This window comes from Leuciscus leuciscus, assembly GCF_965113295.1.
Source record: "Leuciscus leuciscus genome assembly, chromosome: 18".
NCBI classification, from domain to species: Eukaryota; Metazoa; Chordata; class Actinopteri; order Cypriniformes; family Leuciscidae; genus Leuciscus; species Leuciscus leuciscus.
In genome coordinates, this window is record NC_138742.1 from 31,489,710 (window position 1) to 31,503,613 (window position 13,904).

General features: G+C 40.6%; 1 long non-coding RNA gene across 1 annotated transcript in view; it reads left to right on the plus strand.

Annotated features, from left to right (window-relative positions):
* The first annotated feature begins 2,042 nt into the window (after positions 1-2,042).
* Positions 2,043-13,904, plus strand: part of LOC309480681 — a 43,611-nt gene continuing 31,749 nt past the window's right edge. The window contains exons 1-2 of the long non-coding RNA XR_014199711.1: positions 2,043-2,268; positions 10,351-10,597. This is a non-coding gene — a long non-coding RNA (uncharacterized lncRNA). The remainder of the gene's footprint in view (positions 2,269-10,350; positions 10,598-13,904) is intronic.

Below are 13,904 nucleotides of genomic sequence, written 5' to 3' on the forward strand. Positions count from 1 at the left end.
TTGATAATACCTAGAATAAATCGACTGCTGGCGGTAGATCCTTTTCCTCTCTAGCACCAAAACTCTGGAACAGTCCGGGAAGCAGACACACTCTGTCAGTTCAAAGCTAGACTAAAAACGCATCTCTTTAACCTAGCATACAAATAGACAATTATACATTCCTTTTATTCAAATCAGTTAAATGATTATTAGGCTGCATAAATTAGGTCAGCTGGAACCGAGAACACTTCCTAAAACACCCGCTGTACCCGTTACATCATAAGAAGAATAGCTTCTATGCTAATGTTAGTCTTTCTGTTTATTCCGAGGTTTACTGTAATCAGCCGGATCCGGGCCGTATCCAGACCAGATGGAGGACCTGCACCTAGACATGACCACAACGCATGTGTCAGCAGAGATTGTGTCAACTCTCATTGAAGGCCTCATCGACACGACAGCCATCAGCAGTGATGCTCAACAAACCCGTCTCCATCCCGGTGTGATGACTGTGATCTAAAACGAGATGGATCTGGATAATATTCTGATTGTTCCAAACCAATCTGACTTCTGACCTGTAATGCTGCCTGGATCATAAATCATACATTGTTCGTTCATTGGCCAGAGGAGAACTGAGCGACTGAGCCTGGGTTCTCCCAAGGTTTTTTCTTCATTCTGCCACCTGATGGAGTTTTGGTTCCTTGCCACTGTCTTTTCCCACATTTGTTGCCATTGGCTTGGCTTGCTTAGTTGGGGACATTACATTTAACATTTAATTTAATATTCAACAATAACAATGATCTGCCTGCATTGACACTATTATACAAGAACTGAACTGAGCAGGACGATGACATCACGGTTTACTCCAGAGCGGCTATATATACAAATGAACTATATTAATAACTTTCTTTTTAAAACAAAAATGAAACATCACTGAACTTACTTAAGATGGACTGTGATGCTATTATCTTCTGGAAACAAACTTTTTTGCATTATTTTCCCGTTATCTCTGTAAAGCTGCTTTGAAACAATCTGTATTGTAAAAAGCGCTATATAAAAAAAATGTGCTGAGACTTCACAGACACATTCTAGGGACAAAAAGGGGTATAATAGGTTCCCTTTTATCAAATCTCGTTGATTTTCACAGTCTGCCAGTTTGTTTTTAATTTTCATGAACTTTTAGTTTGTATTTCCTTGGTTACCTGGGGCACGTTCAAGTTCAAAACCTTTGTCGGGGCTGAACGCAGCCCTGTTTTCCTTTGTTCCATTTTTCCACTCTTCATTTGTTGCCATGGTTATTGATTAATTAGTTGTCACCCTGTGTCTTTAAGTCCTTCAGTTCATTCAGTTCATTCAAAGTTGGATTACCAGAGTTTACTTTATTTAATAAAACATGCTGGTAGTTTGAAACCTTTTGCCATCCTCATCTTTGGACTAAAAACGTTACAGAGATATCTCATGAGAATGCTTGATACAACTTTAACTATGGGCAGAGCGATAATAATGATGATGGTGGTGATGATGATGATGATGATGATGGTGGCAGCTCTAATTCCAGTTCTCACATATTCAGTCTCAGTCTCACATATCTCAGATATTCAAAGAAACAGTCGTGTCAGATAACAATCATAAACAAACATATGCATATCTTCTATATGTCTCTCATTTCTGCTTCCTTATTCTCTATAACAGTTCTGCGAATGAAACTTCAGCCTAATTGCATTGGTTGTTGATTGGATATTGAGATATGGGCTTGGCTCTGAAAAGTGTATGCAGATGAGCGTGAGTTTGCAGAGGCAGAAAATAGATGATGCTGGATTAGGCTGAATTTTCAATCCATGCCGACTTTAAGACAGTTCTTTTTTTATTTCCCCCAGTGATAACTAGAGGCCTCTTCTAGTTCAGTCCACGTTTGCTCTGTGCTTTTTCATGCTATACAACAGACCTCAGTGTAAAGTCCCTATATACTGTATGTGATTATAGTACTATACTGATGTGCATCTGCATTGTGTGTGATTGAATGCATATATTGCTCTGCATGTCTTTCACTCATATCTCAACACTTTTCTGCCCTGTTAGAGATGCAGATGGGTGGAACCGTTATAGAGAACAAGGAAGCAGAAATGAGAGAGACAGATAGAAGATATGCATATTTGTTTATCACTGTTATCTGACACGACTGTTTCTTTGAATATCCTTGAGACTGAAGTCAATCTGGAATTAGAGCTGCCATCATCATCATCATAATCATCATCATCATCTTCATCATCATCACTCTCTGCCTGATCTCAGGTCAGTTCTTTACTGGTCTGTCTGGGTCAAATATATTATAATTACGATTAAATGACCTTGTGTTTGGCAGGTCAGGTCCTTTGTTTCAAAGTGACTGGATGCTCTGGATGGAGTTTCAATGTTCAAGTGCATGAACCCGAAACAGAAAAAGTCTAATGATTAGAGAATGCCATTCTTGTTTTTTAAAGAAATCTTGGTAACACTTTAGAATAATGGTCCGTCATTAATAAGTAACTGTGCAGGAAGTAATACAGGACTTACGAGTAGTACTACATTAACACTACAACTACTACTATTAACTAATATGGAAACAAGCTTAAAGCACAGTCTGTAACTTTATCCTTTTTAGAAACTACCTGGGCAGACTTTCAGCTGAAATTGCAATTAGTTTTGTTTATAATTATTTTATTTCATTGTAAATATTCTTTGGTAACACTTTATAACAACGTTCAGTTGTAAGTCATTAATAAGTGGTTAGTTAATGATGAACTAATCATTTACAGAACATTCATAAATGATTAGCAAGTGATGTACTAACATTTTATGTATGTTTTGTAAATTCTGTTACAAGTCATTTACAATTGATTAGTAAATGATTAACTAATAATTTACAAAACATGAATATGCGTTTCATAAATGTTTAATAAATAATGCTATGTTTATTTTGTATGTATGTAGCAATTAGAGGGTGCAGAAAGTGTTGTAAATGCCTTGAATACTCGTACAGATCATTCGTAACAGGTAAGTGTAACACATTTACAAGTGATGAATAGTTTAAACTTTAGATTAGGGGATGCAGAAAGTGTTGTAAATGATTTATTCATGCGTTTACACATCTATAACAGGTGTTGAACACTGTAGTGTGTAGTGTAGTGTGTAGTGTGTACTGCAGTGTAAGTGCTGACTGGTGAGGGTATAGACAGCTGTCTTCTCTGACACAAATAGTCTTTAACCCCTGTGCACCTGATGTGAGCAAAACATACAAAAAAATGTAACATCATTTATTAAACATTTATGAAACGCATATTCATGTTTTGTAAATGATTAGTTAATCATTTACTAATCCCTTGCAAATGACTTGTAACAGAATTTACAAAACATACATACAATGTTAGTATATCACTAGCTAATCATTTATGAATGTTTTGTAAATTATTAGTTCATCATTAACTAACCACATATTAATGACTTACAACTGAACGTTATTATAAACTGAACGTTATTATAAAGTGTTACCTATTCGTCTAATATTTTATATGTTAGTATAATTACTGCAGAAATGTGCAAAGTTTGCCATCATTCTAATTTGAATTTGCTTTTATCAGTTTGTTAGCATTCAAAGAATGTGCTGCAAATATATAGTGTTTTGCAGATGGTGAAGAATGAATGACAAAAGTGTTCATGAATTTGAGAAAATGTGGTCATTGAATACATTTTGTGTGAAAGCAATGAAAAAGGATTCACAGTTTGTTCTGCATATAGACTTCTGTGTCACTGAATGTATGAAGAGTTTCGACGATGTGACTTCAGTTTGGACCGATGCATGTTAGCAATCAGAAAAAAAAAGAAAGAAGAGAAACTTTCTCAGGTTTAATTTTCCACACAAGTATTTTTAGCCAGTAACAGCTTTTTGTCTTCTTCTTTTTTTCAGTAATGGTAGACCTGGGGCCGGTTTCACAAAGCTATTTTAGACCGGTCTATAGTGTTAGACAAGTCTAAAATGTGCTCATAGAATAGTCTAATGCAAGTTAGACTGTTTCACAAAATTAAAGACTGACTTAATTTAGACCAAAACCCCCAGGTTAAATTAGACACCTTACCCCCAGGCTAATTTAGGTCCAAGACTCTGTTACCTTGGCAACCAGCAGTAACAATCAGTTACATTACAAACAGCCAAAAGAAAAGGGAAAATGGCTCATAATTTAAACATTTCTTCTTGTTACTACATTATCCGCTAAATTTCAAGTAAAATGTCCTTGTAACTGTTATACTCCTCCAACAAACACATATTTTCCTCTTGGGCAAACTGCACTGAGCGGTTGAATACGCTTACTCGATCCGCCATGTTTTTTGTTTTGAAAAGTGTCTTATTTTACCCAGAATGCATTGCAGTGTAGTCAGATGCATTGCACTTTAGATAGTCAGAGTCTTAAGTGCTTTGTGCAACGGTCTGATTTAGATGTCTATCTGAAGTCTGACTATCTACTATATCTAAGCCATAGTCAAAGTCTATCTTTGTGAAACCGGCCCCTGTATACTGTATCTACTCAAACTAGATAATCTGCAAACATTTAGTATTTTTGAGATTGGCAGCTTATAACTGTGTCCGCTCAGCTGATTAACAGAAGTCAACCGGGCTAGTTTCTGCTTTCAGATTGTTATTGTTTAAATATTTTGTGATCATTTAAATTTGCTATCATTTAATTGTATTTAATTTGACTATAAACTATTCTTGGAGCTCAATAGCAGCTGGACTGAACTGCAGGAGCAGCAGGAGCCAAACATTCAGATGTGGATGAAAATAAATAAATATATGCATTTATTCAAAGTATTTTTAAACAATTTACAGAAACTAGAAAATTATTGTAACTTGTGGAAGGTCACATGACCTGTTATTAGCAGCTCCTTCCAGCGATCTGAAGATTGAACCCACACACACAGTTTACAGAGTGTGTGTGCGTTTTTCCTCGGGGTTCACCTCACACAACAGGATTTTATGATCGTAAATATTCAACATGTTGGATATTTTACCATTTTAGATCGTTGTGGCCCCGACTTTCTTCCGAGCAGATTCAGTCACTCTTAACACACCTCACACCACAGGAAAATCTGATAAGATAATCTGTAGAACCATCAAGATAATTGGGACTTTACTATAGGACTGTCAGAAGGAGGGATTTGAGCCCAAAACTGACCCGATTATCTTGTAGTGTGTTGGTGGCTTTAGATGGATAGAGGCAGATACTGTACCTACTCTTTTAAAGCACCACCCTTGGATTTGTAATAATCACAAAAAGATCTCAGTTTAAAATCTCATCCAAAGCATGTCTCCATCACTATACTGGGCATTAGACCCAAACAAACCACGGGTGTCTTTCCTCTGTGAGTTAAAACCACACTGGTCAGAGATTTCTAGGAGGTACTCAACAACTTGCACAGTAAAATCCCTGGTGTTAAATGTACCCCCGCTCTGTGTTTATATGGGAACCACCAGCAGGGTGTTAAAAGTAACACTGATGCAGTGTTAGAGTTAATGAGATCATTAAGTGATTAACTGAGTGATGATTGAGCATTGAAGACACCTAATGATAACAAGCAGAATCACTGAAGAAAAGAGAAACACAAGAACTACAACTGACTTCCGGAGATGAAATCAACTGAAGATAAAAGAAGACATTAAATCTCAGAAGATCTCAGCAGAGGAGGATAAACAACTCCACAAACAGCATTGCCAGCTTCACTTATTACCAACTAGTTAATGAGAATTAATAGAGGTGTAGATGTTGATGTTTTATTGGAAATTATAGGTTTTGTAAAGTTACCATTATGGTGATCGGTGTTTCCTTTAGTTGGGCAGTTTGACTTGGTTATTTTTATGCAAGTTTGTGGTCTTTGTAACAGTGTTTTCCAAAACACATAATGTGTTACAAAGAAAGCCAGAAACAAAGATATAGTTTTAACCATCATGGTTATTTGTTAGGTTATTTTCACCAACAATAATTTCTTGCCACAGATCAGACATTCTAAATTGTGATTTTTAAAATACATTTTGGGGAAAATAATTTTAGACACACACAGACATCAAGAATCTGCATATGAATCACAACAATGGTGACATGTAGAGACCTGCGCGGGACACAATTTTCAGTCCCGCTCCCGCCCGCTCCCGCAGTGTTCAGTCCAGCTCCCACCCGCTCCCGCAAAGATTTGCCATTTTTAGTCCCGCTCCCGCCCGCATCTGTGATATTATGTCCCGCTCCCGCCCGCAAATGCCCGCAAGATGACAGGCAGGATGTATGTTCACTTTCTGTCTCACGAAAGGTCTTGGAAAAAAATTCGATTTGTGTCCGTTGTATGTTAACACCTTTTGGCATTTATCGCAGCAGGCAAAAGGTAGTTGATTTCCCTCTCCATCATGCACAACCGAAAAAGACTGCCAAATATGTCTGATTTGAGGTTTCGTGATATTTTTTTTGTAGTAAATGTGCCTTTCTTTACAGAAGTGCTTACATCTGAAGCGCTTAGGCCTATATCTGAAGCACTAGAGGTGCTCTTTTCCTCGTCCATGCTGTCTATTTTGAACTTGAAGCTTTCGAATTCGAACACGGAGCAGCGGGAAGGAATTGTCTCTAAACAAGTGTGCGTGAGATTAGGCCCCGCCCTACCCCAAACGACAATATCCAAATTTAGGCTGCTTAAAACGTTTTTATTGTTGCCAAACAGAATCTCCCTCACAACTACAAATTATGTACGCTACTTTAATCATTTATATATTTTACTTTACACTCATATTTAATTTGCGGGAGTACAGCGTATCATCCCCCCCGCCCGCACCCGCAAGTGCACCTTCATCATCCCGCCCGCTCCCGCAATGACCTTTCAAAATTTGTCCCGCGCCGCTATGTTTTGCGTCGACTCCCGCGGGAGTGCAGAACTCTAGTGACATGCTGTCACAGTGTCTGGTTTGTGTTCCCCGGATAGCCACTAGAGGTCCTCTTCCCCCACGGTGTCATTCACTACATTTCCCATCATCCTGTTGTGTGTTATCATTGATTCATTGCACGCAGCTGTTTCCCCTCACCTTGTTAGTGTCTGTGTATATATACCCTGTCTGTGTCAGTGTTTTTCATGGAGTCCTTGTAGATTGTCACACCACTTCTGGATGTCTGTTTTTGCTTGTTCTTGTTTGTTTCTTGTTTTTGGATGGCCTTATTTGGATTTTGACCCTTGCCTGGACTAGTTGTGAGTACGGATTTTCCCTAATAAATACTGTGCTTGGATCTTACCTTTTCCTGTGTGTGTGTCGTGACAAAAGGACTCCATCATGTCAAGATCTAGCAGTACGGGGTTCCGTATCCCTCCCCCTACTAATGGGAGGAAAGGAATACAACAGAGTGGGATTTCTTGAGCCGGAGAGGCGGAGCCTCGTATGAACATTTTTCAATGCTTTGCGTTGTGGGCCCGTCTGACTAAGGAGACCGTGGCGGTAAATTCTCCCGAGCCCCCTCCCATCGGACATGGACCGTCTTTTGAGGGAACCCGTCTGGACAGGTTTTCTGGGACCCGTGGAGGTCGCAGGAGAGGAGGTGCTAGAGGTGAGCCCTGGCACCACTCTCCGCTTCGGTCTCTCTTCGACCCTGGGCCGGTGATGCCCAACCAGAGACCTTCACTGCTGTCACTGCTACCAGAGACTGTTCACGTCACGTCTGCCAATCCAGAGATGGTTCACGTCACGTCTGCCGATCCAGAGACTGTTCACGTCACGTCTGCCGATCCAGAGACGGTTCACGTCACGTCTGCCGATCCAGAGACGGTTCATGTCACGTCTGTCGATCCAGAGACTGTTCACGTCACGTCTGCCGAGCCAGAGACTGTTCACGTCACGTCTGCCGATCCAGAGATGGTTCACGTCACGTCTGCTGATCCAGAGACTGTTCACGTCACGTCTGTCGAGCCCGAGACTGTTCACGTCACGTCTGCCGAGCCAGAGACTGTTCACGTCACGTCTGCCGAGCCAGAGACTGTTCACGTCACGTCTGCCGAGCCAGAGACGGTTCACGTCACGTCTGCCGATCCAGAGACTGTTCACGTCACGTCTGCCGAGCCAGAGACTGTTCACGTCACGTCTGCCGAGCCAGAGACTGTTCACGTCACGTCTGTCGAGCCAGAGACTGTTCACGTCACGTCTGCCGTGCCTGTGTCTCCGGACAAGATGGCCGCCGCCGCACCTGTGTCTCCGGACAAGATGGCCGCCGCCGCGCCTGTGTCTCCGGACAAGATGGCCACCGCCGAGCCTGTGTCTCCGGACAAGATGGCCGCCACCGAGCCTGTGTCTCCGGACAAGATGGCCGCCGCCGAGCCTGTGTCTCCGGACAAGATGGCCGTCGCCGAGCCTGTGTCTGTTCCTGAGCCGGTGTCTGTTCCTGTGCCATGGCCGCCCGAGGGGTCGTGGCCGCCTGAGGAAAAGTCTCCGCCTTGGCCGCCCGAGGGAAAGTCTCCGCCTTGGCCGCCCAATGGGGAAGTCTCCGCTCTGGTCGCCCGAAGGGTCGTCTCCGCCATGGCCGCCTGAGGAATAGTCTCCGCCTTGGCCGTCCGATGGACTGACCTTTCTGCCCTGGCCGTCTGCACAGCCTGCTTCGCCCTGGCCGGCCGATGGACTGTCGTCTCCGCCCTGGCCGCCCGATGGACTGTCGTCTCCGCCCTGGCCGCCCGATGGACTGTCGTCTCCGCCCAGGCCGCCCGATGGACTGTCGTCCTCTTCGCCCTGGCCACCCGATGGATGGCCTGCTTCGCCCTGGCCGCCCGATGGAGGGTCTGCTTCGCCCTGGCCGCCTGATGGACTGCCTGTTTCGCCCTGGCCGCAGGCTAAGCCGTCATCTCCTCTTCCTGTTCCCCTCCATGGACCTGGCCCCCCATCCCTCCCCCTGATCTTCCACCGTTCCACCTCCCTCCTGGACTTTTGTTTTGTTTTGTAGTTGTGTCATGGAGCGTCTGGTAGCCGCTCCGTAGAGGGTGGGTTATGTCACAGTGTCTGGTTTGTGTTCCCCGGATAGCCACTAGAGGTCCTCTTCCCCCACAGTGTCATTCACTACATTTCCCATCATCCTGTTGTGTGTCATCATTGATTCATTGCACGCAGCTGTTTCCCCTCACCTTGTAGTGTCTGTGTATATATACCCTGTCTGTGTCAGTGTTTTTCATGGAGTCCTTGTAGATTTTCACACCACTTCTGGATGTCTGTTTTTGCTTGTTCTTGTTTGTTTCTTGTTTTTGGACTGCCTTATTTGGATTTTGACCCTTGCCTGGACTAGTTGTGAGTACGGATTTTCCCTAATAAATACTGCACTTGGATCTTACCTTTTCCTGTGTGTGTGTCGTGACACATGCTTATTGATTAAATTGATTAATAATAAGTAACAAACACTTTTCTTTATGATGACATATACATCACCTCATCATCTTTGTTTATGGTTTCCTTTGCAAAGAAATATCTGTTTTGGTGAACACTGTTTCAAAGACAACCACTAATAGAAAAAAATATAAAGAGTCAAACTGCCCAACTAAATGAAACACTAATCACCATAATGGTAACCAAACATTTTCAATAAAACATCAACATCTAAAACTCTGTTAATTCTCAAAAAGAACTTCTGTAGATGAATGATAAAAATAAGGTCAAACTGTAGATGAATGATAGAAATAAGGTCAAACTGGTTTGCAATAAGAGAGATTTTCAGTTGATTTCATCTAAGGCTGTGTCTGGAAGTCAGTTGTATTTCTTTTGTTTCTCTTATTTCTGTTAATCTGCTTTTTATAATCAGGTGTCTTCAATAATCGAGCAATCATCACTCAATTAATCACTTAATTATCTCATTAACTCTAACACTGCTTCAGTGTTACTTTTAACACCCTGCTGGTGGTTCTCATATAAACACAGAGCAGTGTTTATTTAACACCGGGGAATTTACTGTGTGTGCATGTGTACAATTTATATGCATCATGACATGGCACATGAATACACATGTATTAAACATAACTGGATTTAAATAACAAAAACTGGATTTAAATTTTGATAGCGATGTTGTAAGTTTCAATATTGTTATGATTCTTCTGTGGTATTCTTTCAAAGGCCATTTTTAATTTCCTTAACTTACCTAAAGTGAAAGGGAACTTCATATTTTCAGATTTGATAAATATCTTTGTCATTTTTCTGGTGAAAGGAAACAATATAAAACCAACTCAAAGTGATTTGCTATAGTCAGTTGCTATAGTAAACTGGTTTAGCTGGTCTCTCAACCCAAACCCCTCTAAAACCAGCTTAGCGAATTCTTCTTAAAAGTTTGTTTCTCTCTTTTCTTTCAGCAACTCAAAGTGCAGCAGTAAACTTAGACCATGGAGGACAACGACAGAGATTTTCACATCAGACTGTCCATCTTCTTCATCGCTGCTCTGTGTGTGGGGGTGCCGTGTCTGATTTGGGCTTTTTATTTTGTGCATCTTCAGAGAAAGACCAGAGGCCGGATCTCAGCCTTCATCATCCTCCTCCTCCTCTGTGACCTGTTGCAACTGCTCCTGTATATATATATAGTGTCAAAACTTCTTTCTTTCAGTTTTTTCCATGGCTTTGACTCAGTCATTATAATGCTTGGATATTTTTGTCTGAAAGTGTGTGGCGTTCACCTGCAACAGCTGGTGTCTCTGGAGGGGGTTCTGACACTGAAATATCCACTGATCTCTGCTCAGATTTTCTCTACCCCCTGTTACATCATAATCTCCATCATTATACTTATTTTTCCTGTAATGTGTGCATTATTGGTGGCATTTGGTGGTTATGGTTTTTATCTCGCTGTTGGCTCAATTCTGGCACCTGTGTGTTTATTGGTTGTCACAGGCATAATCACATACAAAGCCCCGCCCACTCCTGCCAGAATACCTGTCAGTGACAACAGACCAGGCACATCGTTGTTTCTTGTTACCATGGTTACCGTAGTTGTGCTCTATTTACCATGTGTGTTGATTCACTGTTTCCCCGTCTTTCACAAGTCTTTGTCCGTGATGTCTCACTGCTTGTTGAGTTTGACAGTGGTTTCAGAGCCTCTCCAGTGTGTGCTGATCTATAGAGAGAATCTCAACACTCAGACCAAACAAACACACATAGAGCTCAACTCTGAACAGACATCAGTCTGAACTGAATATCCAGACGAGGCTTATGTCTATAAAAAAGAAAATTGGTTAAACTTTATTTTGATGGTCCCTTTAACACATTCTGTTGACTATAAGTAATGTTGCACCTACATGTCTACTAACTCTCATTAGAGTGTTAGTAGAGTAGTAGTAGACTGGTAGGGTTATGGTTAGAATAAGTTGACATGTAGTTGCAAAGTTACTTATAGTCAACAGAATGTTCAAAAGGAACCATCAAAATAAAGTGTTACCAAAAGTTTAAAAGAAATATAATCACAAATGCTTAATTTTTCTCTTGTGCTGAAGTTAGCAAAATGGCTTATGACACATTTACACACACACACACACACACACACACACACACACACACACACACACACACATGCACACACACAGTTACAGCTCATACAGAACGCTGCTGCCAGAAAATATGAACATATCACACCAGTCCTCGGGTCCTTGCACTGGCTTCCAATTGCATTTAGAATTGATTTTAAAGTACTGTTACTTGTTTATAAATCACTCAATGTTCTAGGACCTCAATACATTGCAGATATGCTCATCGAAAATACAACTAACAGATCAGTCAGATCATCAGGATCACGTCAGTTAGAAATTATAACAGTGGTTCACTCAAAGCAAGGAGAGTCTGCTGAGTCTGGAACCAGCTTCCAGAAGAGATCAGACGTGCTTTAACAGTAACATTCAAATCCAGACTCAAAACACTTCTGTTTACCTGTGCATTTACTGACTGAGCAGTAGCTGTGCCACTGTATGTTCGACTGGTTGCATTTTATCTTATTTATGTAACATCTTTTTATTCTTTTTATAACTGTTTTACTTATCCTGTTTTGATTTTTGGTTAGGGCTGTCTGGTTGGAAGAGTTGAGAAGATTGGGAAGTGAGACGGTGATTACCGAAAGCCACCAGAGGTGACAGTCACTCTGAAGTCGGGAATTGTTACTAGTGTGTCTCGCGATCCGAAGCTCTCTGACTCTTCCATTCAGACAGAGGCGCACCGAATTTAGTGATTCAGGACTCTCTGCTTTTATTGTTATTTTTATCTCTTATACATTATATTTTTACCTTATGCATCTGTTGTGATTATTTTATGTCAATTTAAATTCCTTCTCTATGTAAAGCATTTTGAATTACCATTGTGTCTAAAATGTGCTATATGAATAATCTTGCCTTGCCTATTGTGTTTATATACAGCTAGTTATAAATATTGTTTAAAAAAATACAAATGAGGATATCCCCAAAAGGTGGGCGGGCTTAACATGATGATGGCAGAGATTTTGTTTCATAGTCAAATTACAAATTACACTTGTCATAAAACTTTTTTTTTTTAAAAACACTGTACAGACCAATTCCTTTTTATTTCACAGGCAACCACATCAAGTTACATAAAAATAAACAATGCACAGAAATTGTAGTAATTTACAAATAACTTAAATTACCAAAAATAAATAATGTATAGTACCTCATTTCATTTTTTTTATTTAGATTACAATAAAAAAAAAAAAATAATCGTTTACAACCTAGGGTCTTTTTGTTAATCTACCTGAGGCAAACTTTCGTTTAAAAGCATCATTTGAATGGAAACGCCACTTTTAAGTTTGACCGTATTTTCGTTTTCGGTCAAATTACCTTTTGAATGGTAGTGCTTGGGGCACTTCAATGATAGCTTCAAAAATCATTATTTTTAAAACACTAAAAGCCTCGTTTATACTTTTGCGTGGATCCGCAGCGCGAGTCTCCGTAGTCTGCACGTGGACCTCCCCAAATGGACGAGGCATTTATACTTGACGCGCACGCCGTTGTACTAATTTTTGAAACGACAGGGGGCGACTCGAGTAATTGTCCTCTAAACCATCAGGAATCAGCGGTGAGAAGAAGAAAGCTACACACATGACAATGTTTATTTTAGTACACCACCAATACCACAATACAAAAAGAATCGTGTAAAACCCAATAAACCCTGAGATTTTTACTCGTGACATTAAAACAAAATATATGGATATGAGAATGTGTATACAATATAACTAAATTAAGTATCTCTTAAATATTTTCTAATTTCACTAAACATTTCATTAAGTTTCGTGAACATTTTTATTAAACATGGACATTTGTGTTCATTAAAAATACTTTTTATGCTATTGTATGCTCATTTTAGAAATGTAAGCAACTAATTTAGACGTGCAAACTGGGTGCCGGTGTGATGAGAAGTTCGAGCTCGGCCAGATTCTGATCGAAGTCGTTCATCTTCGGATGCGGATCCGCGCGCGCTGTTACGAAAAAAGCCGCGCACACCGCCAAGCAAAATGGGGTCTTGCGCACCCAACGGGCACGACCGCCCACACCGCAATGACATCTTTTTGCCGTCTTGCGCACCCAATTTTTCTTTATTTTTTGCACCCGTAAATAAATGGTCATTTTCAGACCTCATTTTAATAAATTGAGCTGTCTGCTCCTTTCTCCCTGAAACAAAACGAAATATTAGCACAAGTTTTGCCTCAAACCACCTGACAAATGAAGCCACGCAATGGTAACGAAGGAGTTATGTTCAAGTTAAGAAAGAAAACCTGTGGCTTTTAACTCTTGTTTCGCTAGCTTTTTGAGTAGATTAAAACACAATACTTACATTTATATGTGAATTCGTCGGCCGCCACAGAACTCAACCACCATTTTTCTTTTATAAAAATCCTGTCGTCACCAGCGCACAATGATTT